The sequence below is a fragment of the Saimiri boliviensis genome, chromosome 2 (genome assembly GCF_048565385.1).
Source record: "Saimiri boliviensis isolate mSaiBol1 chromosome 2, mSaiBol1.pri, whole genome shotgun sequence".
Lineage (NCBI taxonomy): Eukaryota > Metazoa > Chordata > Mammalia > Primates > Cebidae > Saimiri > Saimiri boliviensis.
The window spans coordinates 53020293-53037084 of record NC_133450.1 but is presented as its reverse complement, the minus strand read 5'-3'; positions in this window follow the sequence as shown (position 1 = coordinate 53037084).

Sequence of the window (16792 nt, the reverse complement as noted above, 5' to 3'; positions counted from 1 at the left end):
TTTTTATTTTCTTTTTAACTTTTAAGAGAAAGCAGCAAAGCATATAAAACCTTTCTATAGAGGAAATGCAATGAAATTAAATGTTCTCACTTACTGAGTTTAGATTTTACTTTATCATGTATACCATCTACATCTTTGCACTAGAGTATACATTTGCATTTATATGGTGATGTCTATATTGAAAATTTATGTTCAGATCAGTGATCCAAAGGTATTTCAGAATATTTAAATATATAAGACAGATTCGGATAGGTTCACTGATGATGATTTTATTAAAGATTTCTAGAATATTTATAAACAGGCATACCTTCAAAGTATTGTGGGTTGGGTTCCAGACCACTGCAATAAAGCAATATTATAATAAAGTAACACAATTTTTTTTGTTTCCCATTGCAGGTAAAAGTTGTATTCATACTATATAGTGGTCGATTAAGTTTGTAATAGCATTATGTCTAAAAAAAAAGTACATGCTTTAATTGAAAAATTCTTTATTGCTAAAAAAATGATAACCATCATCTGAGCCTTTAGTGAGTTGTAATCTCTTTGCTGGTAGAAGGCCTTGCCTCCGTGTTGATGGCTGCTGTCTGATCCAGGTGGTGGTTGCTGAAGGTTGAGATGGCTGTAGCAGTTTTTAAGGATGAAATTTGCTCCATCAATTGACTCATCTTTTTGTGAAAGGCTTTCCAGTCAGGCACAGTGGCTCATGCCTGTAATCCTAGCACTTTGGGAGGCTGAGGCGGGTGGATTGCCTGAGCTCAGGAGTTCAAGACAAGGCTGGGCAACACAGTAAAAGCCTGTCTCTACTAAAATACAAAAAAAAATTAGCCAGTTGTACCAGTGTGTACCTGTAACCCCAGCTACTTGGGAGGCTGAGGTGGAGAATTGCTTGAACCTGGGAGGCAGAGGTTGCAGTGAGCCGAGATCACACCAGCGCACTCCAGCCTGGGTGACAGAGGAAGACTCTCTCCAAAAGAAAAAAGAAAAAAAAAAAAGATTTTTCTGTTGTATGAGATGCTGTTTGATAGCATTTTACCCATAGTAGAACTTCTTTCAAAATTGGAGTAAATCCTCTCTAACCTTGATGTTGCTTTATCAGCTAAGTTAGTGGAAAATTCTAAATCCTTTGATGTCATTTCAACAATGTGCACAGCATCTTTCCCAAGAGTAGATTCCATCTTAAGAAGCTGCTTTTTTTGCTCATCCACAAGAAGCAATACCTCAGTTATTCAAGTTTTGTTATGATACTGCAGCAATTCAGTTCCATCTTCAGGCTCTACTTTTAATTCTAGTTCTCTTTCTGTTTACACCACATCTGCAGTTACTTCCTCCACTGAAGTCCTGAACCCCTCCAGGTCATCCACGAGGGTTGGAATCAACTTTAAAACTTATGTTGGTGTTGATATTTTGACCTTTTCCTATGAATCATGAATGTTCTTGATGATATATGCAATGGTGAATCCTTTCCAGATAGTTTTTGATTTAATTTGCCCAGATCCATCAGAGGAATCACTGTCTATGGCAACTAGCCTCATGAACTGTATTTCTTGAATAAGACTTGAAAGCTGAAATCATTCCTTTACTGCAGAATAGATGTGTTAGTAGACATGGAAACAACATTAATCTTATCGTATATTTCTATCAGAGTTCTTGCATGACCAGGTGCGTTTTCACTGAGCACTAATATTTTGAAAGGAATCTGTTCATCTGAGCAGTAGGTCTCAACAGTGCGTGTAAGATATTCAGTAAAACATTCTATAAAGAACTGTGATGTCACTCAGGCTCAATTGATTTAACATAATTATTAAGGGCCCTCAGTTTTTCAGAATGGTCAATGAGCATTGGCTTCACCTTAAAGTCACCAGCTGCATTAGCTCCAAACAAGAGAGTCAGTCTGCCTTTGAAGCTTTGAAGCCAGGTATTGACTTCTCTCTACCTATGAAAGTTCTAGATGGCGTCGTCTTCCAATAGAAAGCTTTTAAAATCCACATTGAAAATTTGTTGTTTAGTGAGCCACCTTCATCAATGATAGTAGCTAGATCTTCTGGCTAACTTGCTGTAGCTTCTGCATTAGCCCTTACTGCTTCACCTTGCAATTTTATGTTCCTTAAACCTCATGAGCCAACCTCTGCTAGCTTTCAACTTTTCTTCTGCAGCTTTCTCACTTCTCTCAGTCTTCATAGAATTGAAGAGAGTTGGGGCCTTGCTCTGGATTAGGGTTTGGCCTAAGGGAATGTTGTGGCTGGTTTTGTTCATCTATCCGGATCACGAAAATGTTCGCCCTATCAGTTATAAGGCTGTTTTGCTTCTTTATCATATATCTGTTCACTGGAGTAGCACTTTTCATTTCCTTCAAGAATTTTTTCTTTGTATTTACATCTTGGATAACTGGAGCAAGAGGCCTGGCTTTCAACATGCCTTCCTCACTAAGCTTAACTGATTGCAGGTTTTGATTTAAAGTGAGAGATGTGCAGCTCTTCTTTCCACTGGAAGGCTTACAGACTATTGTAGGGTTATTAAATTGGTCTAATTTTAATATTGTGTCTCAGGAATGGGGAGACCCGAGGAGAGGGAGAAAGTCAGGGCAATGGTCAGTGGAGCAGTCAGAACACACACAGCATTTATTAAATTCATTTTACAGTAATTACCTCAAAGATCACTGATTACAAATCACTATAACCAATATAATAATATTCAAAAAGTTCAAAATATTGCAACAATTACCAAAATGTGACATAGAGACATGAATTGAGTGGCACCCATATCCTTAACGCAGAATTACCACAAACTCTCATTTTGTGAAAAACACAATGTCTGTGATGCACAATGAAGCATAGTGCAATAAAATGAGATGTGCCTATATATATTTGTTTAAAAATAGTTTGTTCTTAAACCCATTCAAACGTGGGTGAAGGTTATGAACAGAAACTTTTCAAAAGAAGACATCTATGAAGCCAACAAACATATGAAAAGATGCTCATCATCACTGGTCATTAGAGAAATGCAAATCAAACCCACATGGAGATACCATCTCACACCAGTTAGAATGGCGATCATTAAAAAATCTGGAGATAACAGATGCTGGAGAATATGTGGAGAAATAGGAACCCTTTTACACTGTTGGTGGGAATGCAAATTAGTGCAACTATTGTGGAAGACAGTTTGGCAATTCCTCAAGGATCTAGAAATAGAAATATCGTTTGACCCATCAATCCCATTACTGGGTATATACACAAAGAATTATAAATTGTTCTATTATAAAGACACATGCACACGTATGTTCATTGCAGCACTGCTTAGCAAAGACCTGGGACCAACCCAAATGTCCATCAATGATAGACTAGATAAAGAAAATGTGGTACATACACACCATGGAATACTACACAGCCATAAAAAATGATGAGTTTGTGTCCTTCATAGGGACATATATGAATCTGGAAACTGTCATTCTCAGTAAACTAACACAAGAACAGAAAACCAGACACTGCGTGTTATCACTCATAGGCAGATATTGAAAAATTAGAACATGTGGACACAGGGAGGGGAGCATCACACACTGTGGTCAGTTGGGGTGGGCTAGAGGAGGGACAGTGGGGCGTGGGGAGGTGGGGAAGGATAACGAGGGGAGAAATACCAGATATAGGTGATGGGAGGATGAAGGCAGCAAACTACCTTGCCAAGTATGTACCTATGCAACGATTCTGCATGATCTGTACATGTACCCCAGAACCTAAAGCACAATTTATAAAAAAACTTTAACACCAAAAAAAAAGCTTGTTTTTGTTTTTGCTATATAATAACAATGTAAACAGTATCAGTAGAGGAGGAGTTGGGAACTTTCTGTGAAGGCCCAGATACACATTACAGGCTTTGTGTCCCCATCATACCTACTCATTTCTACCTTTGAGCACAAAAGCAGTCATAGCCAGTGAGTCAATGAATGGTGTTGCAGAAATTCAACTAAATGTAATTAACAAAAAATAGGTGGCAGGCTGGATTGGTCCTTTATCATTATTCATATATATAACAAATTCATTTTTATATAATTGTATATAATATATGCATATATATAACCAAATCCTATCGAGGGATACTTAAGTTGTTTCTAATTTTTATGGTTACAAACAATGTGACAGTGAATATCCTTTTAACTTGTTGATTATTTCTTTATAATAAATTTCTAGTATTTGTGGTTTTAAGTCAAATACTTAAGTATGCAGAGTGTGCATACTTAAATATTTGAATCATTACATAATTGTTCACCAGAAGAAGTGGGCCAGTTTACACTAATGTGTACTGGGTATAAGAGTGCTTGCTTCCCCATATCCTCTTCAATATTTGATACTATTTATCTTTTAATTCTTTCTCAACCTCCCTGGGGATGCATTGATCACCATAGTTGTTTTTCATTTTTGGGGGTGTATTCATGGATTTTTAACATTAATCTAGAGTACCCATCCATCTATTTGTTGGTCATTTATTTGTGAGTTGTCTGTTTGTGTAATTTGCCCATTGTTATATTTGGTTGTTAATGTTTTATCTTACTGATTAATAAGGATGGTTCATATAATAAGGAGATTAACATTTTGAGGCTTATGTGTGCTACAAAAAGAATTAACCAGTTTGCTATTTGCTTGTTCTTGACTTTTCTGTGTTTTCACATGGAGAAGTTTTTGCTTTTAAAAATATTTTAGCATAAATATTTTCTGTTATTGCTTCTGAATTAGGATTTATGCTCATAAAGACATTTACCACCCTGAGACATAAAAAAAAAGTTCTCCCATATTTACTTGTGGTTCTTATAGTGTTTACTTTTTACATTTTGAATCTATTTTTGGAGAAAATTTTTAGAATTTTAGATTTGTTAGTATAAACTTACATGCCCCATTTTTTTCTAGTTTTAATCTCCCATAATGTGGGATAGTATTTCTTTTCTTAAACTTATGCATTTGTTTTTTCTTTCTTTCTTTACCAGTGTCTTCAACATTTGCACATTATCTTTGTTTTCAAAAATAAACTAGCTTTTGATTTTTGTTGTTTTGGTTACTTCTACCTGGTTTTTGCTTTCTAACTTATTTGTTGCTTCTTGCTTTATAAATCTACCCTTCTACTTTTTATTTATTTTATTGTATTTTTTTCTTTTTTATTTTAAATTTATTTATCATACTTTAAGTTCTGGGGTACATGTGCAAATTGTGAAAGTTGGTTACATAGGTATACACGGGCCATGGTGGTGGTTTGCTGCATCCATCGCCTCGTCATCTACATTAGGTATTTCTCCTAATGCTATCCCTTCCCAATCCCCCCACCCCTGTATTCTTCCGCTAGCCCCCCACCCCCAGGCCCCAGTATGTGGTGTTCCATTTGCTGTGTCCATGTGTTCTCATTGTTCAACACCCACTTATGAGTGAGAACATGTGGTGTTTGGTTTTCTATTCTTGTGTCAGTTTTCTGAGAATTATCCACATCCTTACAAGGGACATGAACTCATTCTTTTTTATGGCTGCATAGTATTTCATGGTGTATATGTGCCACATTTTTTTTATCCAGTCTGTCATTGATGGGCATTTGTTGGCTCCAAGTCTTTGCTCTTGTGAACAGTGCCACAATGAACACATATGCATGTGTCTTTACGGTAGAATGATTTATAATCCTTGGGGTATATACCCAGTAATAGGTTTGCTGGTTCAAAAGATATTTCTATTTCTAGATCCTTGAGGAATCACCACACTGTCTTCTATAATGGTCGAATTAATTTACTCCCACCAACAGTGTAAAAGTGTTCCTGTTTCTCCACATCCTCTCCAGAATCTGTTGGCTTCAGTTTTTTTAATGATTGCAATTCTAACTGGCATGACTTGGTATCTCAATGTGTTGTTGATTTGCATTTCTCTAATGACCAGTCATGATGAGCTTTTTTCCATGTGTTTGTTGGCTATATAAATGTCTTCTTTTGAAGTGTCTGTTCATATCCTTCACCCACTTTTTTGAAGGGGTTGTTTTGTTCCTGTAAATTTGTTTAAGCTCTCTGTAGATTCTGGATATTAGCCCTTTGTCAGATGGGTAGATTGCAAAAATTTTTTCCCATTCTGTTGGTTGCTGGTTCACTCTATTGATAGTTTCTTTTGCTGTGTAGAAGCTCTTAAGTTTAATTAGATCCCATTTGTCTATTTTGGCTTTTGTTTTTGCCATTGCTTTTGGTGTTTTACTCATGAAGTCCTTGCCCATGCCTATGTCCTGAATGGTATTGCCTCAGTTTTCTTCTAGAGTTTTTATGGTGTTAGGTTTCATGTTTAAATATTTACTCCATCTGGAGTTAATATTTGTATAAGGTGTAAGGAAGGGGTTGAGTTTCAGCTTTGCATATGGCTAGTGAGTTTTCCCAACACCATTTATTAAATAGGGAATCCTTTCCCCATTGCTTATTTTTGTCAGGTTTGTCAAAGAACAGATAGTTGTAGTTGTGTGGTGTTCTTTCTGAGGCTTATGTTCTGTTCCATTGGTCTATATCTCTGTTTTGGTACCAGTGCCATGCTGTTTTGATTACAGTAGCCTTGTAATATAGTTTGAAATCAGGTAATGTCATGCCTTAAGCTTTGTTTTTTTTTTTTTTGCTTAGGATTGTCTTGGCTATGCAGGCTGTTTTTTGGTTCCATATGAAGTTTAAGGTGTTTTTTTTTTCCAATTCTGTGAAGCTTTTCAAATTGAGTGCTTTATTAATTTACAATCAGTAATTACTTGCTTACAATAAAGGAAACATTGCTTTGAATATATAAATATGTTATTAGATTTGAATTCCAAATAGCTTGTAATGAGTAGGCTCCCCCACAACACAATGTTACAATTGACTTAGCCCAGGTCTTGACATGAAGAGATCATGGACAGAGAGATCACATATTGATTTGGGCAATTAGTATGGATGTAAATCATCAACATATATACTTGAAAACTCATCAACATATATACTTGAAAGCTGGATATTTTACCATAAATACTATATACTTCAATAAAATAACTACCATGAAAGAAAAATAAAATAAAACAAATGAGGGCATGGAAGGAAATATTAATGGCACAACTCCCCTAACTTCCCTGGTTCCATAGAGAGATGCACTGGAGGAGCAGGAGCAGGCAACTCAAGCCTAGGGAGCCTGTAAATTAGTCACTCTGCAAGCCCCATTGTGTATGCAAGACACAGGTGGTATACGGAAACCTAGCCAGACACATTTGAACAGGTTCAAGATGTTCAAGAATGCAGTTGTAATAACAACTTATTTATGTCTGAAAGAACATTCCTGTGGGGCTCATGATCCATACAAGCCCCTACTAAGATCGTCCCTCTGATCATGGATCAAAGGATCACCTCAATTCTGGCAGTTATTGTGAATCTCAATTATTAGTGTCAGGTCTGGTTATTATTTGATAACATATAGGAATTTTGGGCAGATAATGCGTAGGAGATTTGGATGTGAGGTTGCAACACTTTATTCTATATCTTTGCCTCCTTACTAATCTTGAATTCTGTAAAATTAATTTTAAAGTAATGATACTAATTATAACACAAGAACCTATTCTTTAACAATAACATCTTTTAAAGACATGTGACAAAGAAAATATACACGAAAATTTCATGTTCAAAGTCTTACAACAGGAGACCACATGAAAGAGATGTTTCTGAAATAACTCTCTCAGTCTCTCTGAGTTCCACGGAGACACACTGGCTGTCAGGTTCATAGCTGAGAACCCCAATGTCAAAGTGCCCTTTAATTCCTATCTTCTATGTGAGGCATTGGGATGCTTACCAACTTAACAGTCGCATCTTAATTTAGAGGTCCAGCATAGTCTCTAGATCTTATTGCCTTGCTCTTTTAGTTACCAGCTATATGTTCTTGGGAAAGTCATTTAGCCTCTCAATACTCCAGTTCGCTTATCTGTAAATTGGGAATAATAATGATGCTTACCTAATAGGGCTGCTGTGAAAATAAAGTAAGTTGATTCTTAGAATAGTGCCTAATAGATCGTTAGTGCTGACTATGTATTTAAAAAAAATATCGAATTTAACATTACAGCAAAACAACCAGATTATTGTATTGGTTGGGCTTATTATCCTTGCCTACGCACCACATTATCCTATACCACAGGTGTGTTAGTTTTCCTTTAGTTTCTTGACAGACTGCTCTTTTTAATGATATATTTTATTTAATTCTTACAATAGGAATTGCATTGTTAAGTTGTCTCCTGTTTCACTCAGTAACAGTTTCAGTTGAGTCAATTTGCTCTGATTCTTCTGTATGATCCTTGTCCCCAACATCAGTTGTTGTTCTCTATCACTTTTCACTTTCTTCTGATTCCAATTTGCTAGCCTTGCCGACCTGGTGGGGGCTACCAATCAGAATTTTAAGTCAGAGTGTGCATACTTAAATATGCACCCCTTTCCCACAGGCTGACCTTATCATAGTACTGTCCATCATTCTGGCCACAATAACTGGGCATGGGGTCCCAAGTTGGGCCTATCAGAATTCTCCCTTGGTATTTTTACAAGCAGACAGGAAGTCTCCTTGGTTTCTTGAGTCTGTAAGTAATTAGCAACTTACTTACTGATTGAGTCCAAAGTAGTGGGCAACTGTGCTTCCTGCCATGAGGATAAATCCCTTATGCCACAAAAGAGAATAAGGCCAAGATAGTCTTATGAGCAGAGAAGATGCATAGGAAGATTCCTGTTGCTGTTCCAAATTCCTCATTTTAGTTATCACCAAAACCAATTCATCTTTGTATTTTCTGTTTGTGTAAGCCTCTAAATTTCATGCTGTTCTCCCTCTTTTTGTTGTTTTTGCTTAAACAAATTCAAATTTTCTTATAACAAACTAATCTAATTTAAACAATACCTCTCTTTCAAGCAGATACCTTTCTTTATATGTTTGGAGATCTTTAAATATTTAAATATGTTTCTTTATATTTATAAATGACTGTTTAGAAGTCATCCTCACTGATTTCAGAAGGACATGAAGCACATCTGTCTTATTCACTGCATTCCCAATGTTTAGCATAGTGTCTTATGCTATAAGTAAGATGGAGGGTGTTTGGGCTTTTCCAGTGAACCAGACAGATGCTGCTTGCCCTAAAACGTGGTCTGAGGGGTTACCAGATGGTTTTCTTATGAGCGCAGTAGGCAGAACCATGGTTGCAGATAGACTTCCTATTAAATGTGCTAGACAGAATAGGGGCAGTGGTGCTCTAATGGATAGGAGTAAATTCTCATCCATTTGGTACAACCTATTGATAGGATCCCTCTATAATAATCTGTGATGGAACAGATACACATATTTAACCCTTGGCTGTAGGTGTTGTTTGAGGTACCTCACTGAGAAATTTGGAGACAGGTAGATTCTATGTAGAATTTACTATGTAAATCAATATGATAATTAGGTTATCATACTGATTCCAGAAACCAATAAACATAATTTACAAGCATTAACATCAGAAATATTTTTTGGTTATAAGAAATTTAAACATACAAGGTTATTCAATTCTGCAACAGTTTCATTTATTATGTTGTCTATTGTAGTATGTGTTTATATTTGTTGTGTTTTTAATCAAGCATCCAAAAATATGAATTATTCTAAACTGAAAATCTAAATCATTAAAACATTAAATAGCAACTAGCTAAAGAAAATGACATATGTAAGATATAGATAGATAAGGTAAATAGATTCATCATAAATGAATGTTGTCTCAGTGTCTTCCTTTTTCAATAGAGAAATCAATGGGGGAGGAAACAAAGATTTTTTTTAAAAAGGAGATTGAATGTGTTCTCAAATTCCTGGTGTTGGACCATATTTTTAAAACAAGATCCCCCATAATCTTTTTAGATATTAAACTACTAAATAAGATCCACTTCAAATTTCATTTTCTGTTCACAAATAATGAAATCTTTTTTTTTTTTAAGTAACTGAAGTAAGAGACATTTCTTTTTTCATGATTCTGCAGAAGCTGAATTTGTTACTAACTGCAGCCTCCAGGTACTTTGCTAAGTACTCCAGCTAACTAAGCTAAGAAAGTGTACACAGTCAGTTCAGTGGCTTGACACTGAAAAACAAGGGTGTCCAGTTAGACCCTAATGAGAAGAAAATTCTTGTAGACAGAGAAAAAAAGAAAGAAGACCATAAAGAGACATGACTGCACTTTCAGTCAATTAGGAGAAAAACCTGAGGTTTTGTGTCAGGATGACAATGGGCACCCTTGGTATAAAATATGATTATATCTGTTGTTTCAGACCAGCTAGCAATTCTCATCCTGACTGGTAACTAAATGCAAATTAAGGCTACCTTCCTTGGAAGATATGGATACTAGCACTTGTTCTCTAAATTCTTTCACTCTCAAAGTTCAAACACCATTTATGTTTTCTTCCTATAACCAATCTTTCTTTCACTCATGCTATAGACTATAGCTTCCTGATAGTTTGGGGACTACGTTAAAGCTATTCTTTGATTATACTCAAAAAGAAGTCAAAGTGTACTGAATAATGAATAGAAAGTATAAAAGAGCTTATGTAAAAATGGGCTCTTCTAAAGAATTAAACTGGGTCTTCTTAAATCATACTTGACAAATTTAAGAAATTAGTTTTTTTTCTGAAAAATTATATTGGTCATTATTCTGATGTTTTGTGAAAGATAGACATGTACTGTGTCTGATTAAATACAAACTCTTGGGCTCTCAGCTGGGCTTGTAGCATAAAAGGGAGTTGAACAATAGCTTATGAATTCATTATAAATGACAGCAATGTTTCTATCAAACATCTCATCTGTTGTATTGATGAGTCACACCAGTAGAATGAAAACTTTCACCACTTTGTATACAAAACTTAGGAAAGCATCGTACAGCAGCAAATTCATAACATGTACACACTCATCATCTGGTTTGTAAACCATTAGGTTCAGCCCTGAATACACTGTTTGACAGATGCTTTCAGCCTCTTAGGTTTTAAACAACAGTTTTCACTTACTTCATTATTATGATCATAAAATGAAGTGGTAGCAGCTGGTTCAGGTAATCTAGCAATTCTCATCTACACTTAACAGCAAATCCTAAATTACAAACCATTTTCTCAGAAAAGTAGAATACTTACATTGGTGCTTTGAAGTCCTTTTCCGGTTTCAATTTCAAAATGTTGCTCAAATGACCTTGAATTTTCAAACTATCCAACCACAGAAATACGCAAACTTAAGCAATGTACAAATTACTTATTTGACTACCATATTGTATAGAATACAAAACTTAGAATGTTCAGAAACATCTATTTAACAATCATGGTTTATCTGGAGTTAAGGGCAAAGCCAGGAAAAACAAGAGCCTAACACCTGAGGAAAGTGGTACATAGTACCAGGAATGGACTACAAATGCACCGTGGAATTTGGCTTGCTGGGGAGTCCAGGGAAGACAAGACTAAAGGGTATCCTGTCATGTATTGTCTTTCTTTTAAGCCAGATCACTGTAGAATAGGTGGCTCAGGAAGATGAGTGAAGCATACACTTTTAAAAATTCAACAGGATATTAGAATTGGCCTTAGAGATGGCTGATTATGGTCCACTCACACCAAAAAGTAAGACAAAATTATCCAAAAAGTATGCTAAAAAGATAGATTCGAATTGAGGGATTCATAACTGGAATTGTAAATATGAAGAATGTTGGGGCCAGATACTGGTAGGCTTCTCAGTTAGACAAGACTCATATTTTCTTCATTTTTAGTTTGTTTCCTGACAGACTTTCTCTTTTTATATTGTAAAACAAAATAGAAACAAGATTTATGCTTCATAGAGTTTGTAACTGATTTCATCTGCTAGCGTGTTAGTATTTAGTGTGTTTCTGATAATTGAAACATTTGCTTTACCTATGAGAAGAATTCATAGGGGCATGAAATAATGTGGAAGTCAGCATATTCATGTTACCCTCTCCTCCAACCATCTTAAATCATGAATGCTACATTTTCCTCATTTGATTAAAACCTTTTTCTTGATTTGTGTGGTTGTTTTTTCTTTCTGCCTATAACTTTGGTGAAGGACTTAAGGGCATGGTAGTAGGTAAATTAATCACAAAAGCAATGGCAACCTTAAATCTCCAGTTTCTGAAAAATTACAACTACAGTTGAAGTTCATCTTAACCATATGTCCTTATATTATGCTTTGAAATATAAGAAAAATGTTAATCGTTCTTATAGGTATGTATGCTTTAGGTTTTCCCAGTGTTAGCAATGTACCTCTCCCAGTTTAATTACTAAGTCAAATTATATAGATCCTTTTTGAATCTCTAATTGTTCTTCATCATGCCTGTGCAGTTTCTTCAGGCCTCGTTATTTGTAGAATACAGAAAGAAAATGGTAGAACACAGTGCTCTATTGTTCCTAATATGGGCATATCCAGGTCCCAAGTCATTTAAGGAATTAGAAAAACACATGCTATGCATGAAATATATTCAGATGCAAAAAAAATTATTGCAACAGCATATGTTTTTATTTTCTGCATAGACTATTTGCTTATAGTCTTGGGTTAACTTGATGAATGTATTTCTGTAGTTAAGGCCATTTGTGATGTGCAGAGCAGTGAGTGCATAGGTTCTGTCTCTTATGTTAATCTGTATTAATGAGAAATGGTCACATGAACGGAACCATGAGCATGATGTTGCAATCTAATATTCACAATCATTCTTTCTTTTTCCTTGTACAGACAGTTTTTCTTCTTGGCCATTGCATTCAGATTTTTCAGTAATGGGTCATTCAATTAGATACTATATGTACTCAAGTTAGATGAATATTTTAAATTTATAAAAGTATAAGGTATAGCCTTATTTAATAGTAAAATCTCTAGTTTGAAAGTAATTTAAAATTAATGTTAAAGTTTTAATCAATTTATATATTAAAAATATACCATTAATGAACAATGAGAACACATGGACACAGGGAGGGGAGCACTACACACTGGTGTCTGTTGGGGGAAATGGGGGAGGGGCGGGGGGTGGGGAGGTGGGAAGAGATAGCATGGGGAGAAATGACAGATACAGGTGAGGGGACGGAAGGCAGCAAAGCACACTGCCATGTGTGTACCTATGCAACAATCTTGCATGTTCATCACATGTACCCCAAAACCTAAAATGCAATAAAAAAAAAGAAAAAAAAAATATATACCATTAAAAGCATATTGCTAGTCATTGATTTTTTTTTCAGCAAATCAATGACAATACTGCTACTTAATAGATTTTCATTTCAATACCTGTGGGATATTTTTAAATCAAGACATATCAATACTGATTCCAAATTTGCGACACTAGTGGTAGGTCCCACTCTTTAATTTGTGGTTTCATGAAAGAGAATGTACTTCCACCGAGCCAAATAAAATCAAGTAAAAGTCATATTTTTACTATGTAGCCAGAAATTAAAGAACAAGCCTGAGATTCATATATTCATTTCCAAATTTCAAGGAAATTGTATTCTTCCAGTAATTCTCTCAGCTAGTAAGTTCCATATCAAAGTTAGCAGCTACTTTATATTTCAAATTCAGTAGGAAGTTTTTCTTTGTGTGTCATCAGTAGAGAAACTGAAATCATGATATGTACTTATTGATCTATAAATCCTTTTGAAATTGTAATTTCCATTGACCTCATGGAAGTTCAGCTATAGGAATGATTTTTCTTTCCTGATAGGAGGGGAGGTAATTCCTGCAGAGCTTGGAGTAAGGTTCGGGGGTCGTTTTATCTGTTATCTGTATTAGAGATTCCTGTCCATGAGAAAATGGACAAGATGTGACCTGGAATTGAGGTTCAAGTCAAAGCCAAACAGACTCATTTAGAACAGGTTGTAAATCCAGATGAATCAAATAAGCCATGAGAAGAGACAGTCTGAGAAAGGGAGAAAGAGCAAGAGCAGCCCAGTGGTGAAATATGTGTTAATTCCAGACACAGAGTGCTAATATTTGTGAAGGGCTTGTAGAATATTTGTACATACATTTGTTTACCAGTCAAATTCATTAAGAAGTCAAGATTCCACTTGCTTTTATCTCAATCTACTTATGCAATTTGAGTTTCTTCTAAATAATATCCCATAAATTGGCAGAGCTTGATGGCACAAGCATAAAGAGATAGGCAGTCTAATTTATTGGGGTCACATTGTCTAAGAAACCTTAACACTTGCATGCTTTTCTACAATACGAGGAGACTGGGAATACTGACTCCCAATCCTGATGAATATTTTGTTAAAGCTTTTCTTCCCTTTCATTTTAGCTGCCTTATCTGAGATAAATCAACTCAGTACTTTCAAGCTAAGATTTAATTTCTCTATTTCTTTACTAGCAGAGTTAGTTAAGACCTCTGATTTGTGCATGTGAACTAAACTAGCCTAATATTTTTACTTTACTTAATTAGATTTGGTTTTAATTTACTTTTGTTATCTTATAAATTTTTGGATCTCAGGTAGATTTTATTTGGCATCTCAACAAAATGTGGATCTTCATTAGAGTCAGATGGAAGTGTAGTGCTTAAAAAGCCATTTAAAATTTCTTAACTAGTTAAGGCTGCTAGAATGTAAAGCCCCAAAAGAAAAGTTTTCAAGTAGTTATCAAATTTTAGTGGACCCTTGAGCAATGTAGTGATGAGGGGCACTGATAGCCCCCATACACAGTTGAAAAGCTGTATGTAACCTTTGACTTCCCCAAAGCTTAACTACTAGCCTGCTAATGATTGGAAGCCTTACCCATAACATAGTTGATTAACATATTTTGAATTATGTATTATATATTGTACTCTTACTATAAACTAATCTAGAGAACAGAAATGTTATTAAGAAAATCATAATCATAAGAGAAAATATATTTACTATTCATTAAATGGAAGTGGATCATCATAAAGGTCCTCATCCTCATCATCTTCATATTGAATAGTCTGAGATGGAGAGGGAAGAGGAGGGCTTGGTCTTGCTGTCTCAGGTGTGGCTGAAGCAGAAGAAAATCTGATATAAGTGGACCCATGCAGTTCAAACTCCTGTTTTTCAAAGGTAAACTGTATATGACCTTTGAGGATAATAACATTGTAGATGTACAGAGGTAGTCTTATTTTTTTAACTTTTATGGATACTCAGTAGGTAGGTGTATATATATACATATATATATGTATGTATATATATACAAGTATATATATATATATATATATATACACACACACATATATTATGGGATACATAAGATACTTTGATACAGGTGTGCAATAATAAATAATCACATCTTGGAAAATGGGGTATTCATCCCCTCAAGCATATGTCATTTGTGTTACAAACAATCCAGTTATACTCTTAGTTATTTTTAAATGTACAATTAAATATTTTTGACTAGTCATTCTGTATTATCAAATACTAGGTCTTATTTCTAACTATATATTTTTTGTATCCATTAACCATCCCCAATTCTCCCCCACCCCAGCAGAACCCTTCCCAGACTCTAGTAAGTATACTTCTATTCTCTCTATGGATTTAATTTGTTTTGATTTTTGCACCCACAAACAAGGAAAAACATGCCAAGTTTGTCTTTCTGTGCCTGCTTATTTCATTAGCATGATAATCTCTAGTTCCATCCATCTTGTTGCAAATGACAGAATCTTATCCCTTTTTATGGCTGCATAGTATTCCATTGTGTATATGTACCACATTTTCTTTATCCATTCATTTGTTGATGGACACTTAGGTTACTTTCAAATCTTGGCTTTTGTGAACAGTGCTGTAGCAAATATGGGAGTGCAGATATATCTTTGATACACTGATTTCCTTTCCTTTGGATATATACCCAGCAGTGGGATTGCTGGATCATATGGTAGCTTTATTTTTAGTTTTTTGAGGAGCCTCCAAACTGTTCGCCATAGTGGTTGTACTAATTTACATTCCCACTATCCTTCTACTCTCTATATCCATAGGTTCAGTTGTTTTGATTTGAATCCTCATACAAAAGTATATGAGAATTCTCTTTTCTCCACATCTTTGCCAACATTAGTTATTAACCTGTGTTGGATAAAAGCTGTTTTAGCTGGTGTGAGATGATACTCATTGTAGATTTGACTTGCATTTCCCTAATGATCAATGATGTTGAACACCTTTTCATATGCCTGTTTGCCATCTATATGCCTTCTTTTGAGAAATAACTATTCAAATAATTTGCCCATCTTTTATTGGATTATTATATATATTTTTCCTGTAGACATTATTGAGCCTTACATATTCTGATTATTAATCCCTTGTCAGATGGGTCATTTGAATATATTTTCTCCTATGTTTGGATTGTCTCCTCCCTTTGCTGATTTTTTCCTGCATTGTGCAGAAACTTTTTAACTTGATGTGATCCCATTTGTCCATTTTTGCTTTGGGTGCATGTGCTTGTGGGATATTACTCAGTATATTCGTCTGTTCTCATTGCTGCTAATAAAGACATCCAAGACTGGCTATTTACAAAGGAAAGAGGTTTAATTGACTCACAGTTACACATGGCTGGGAGGCCTCACAATCCTGGCAGAAGGCAAATGAGGATCAAAGTCACATCTTATATGGCAACTGGCAAGAGAGAGGGTGCAGGGGAGCTTCCCTTTATGAAACCATCAGATCTCATGAGACTTACACACTATCACAAAAAAAGCATTGGAAAGACCCACCCCCATGATTCAATTACTTCCCACTGGGGTCCTCCCATGACAGCAATTATGGGGGTTACAATTCAAGATGAGATTTGGGTGGGGACACAGCCAAACCATATTATTTCATGCCAGACCCCTC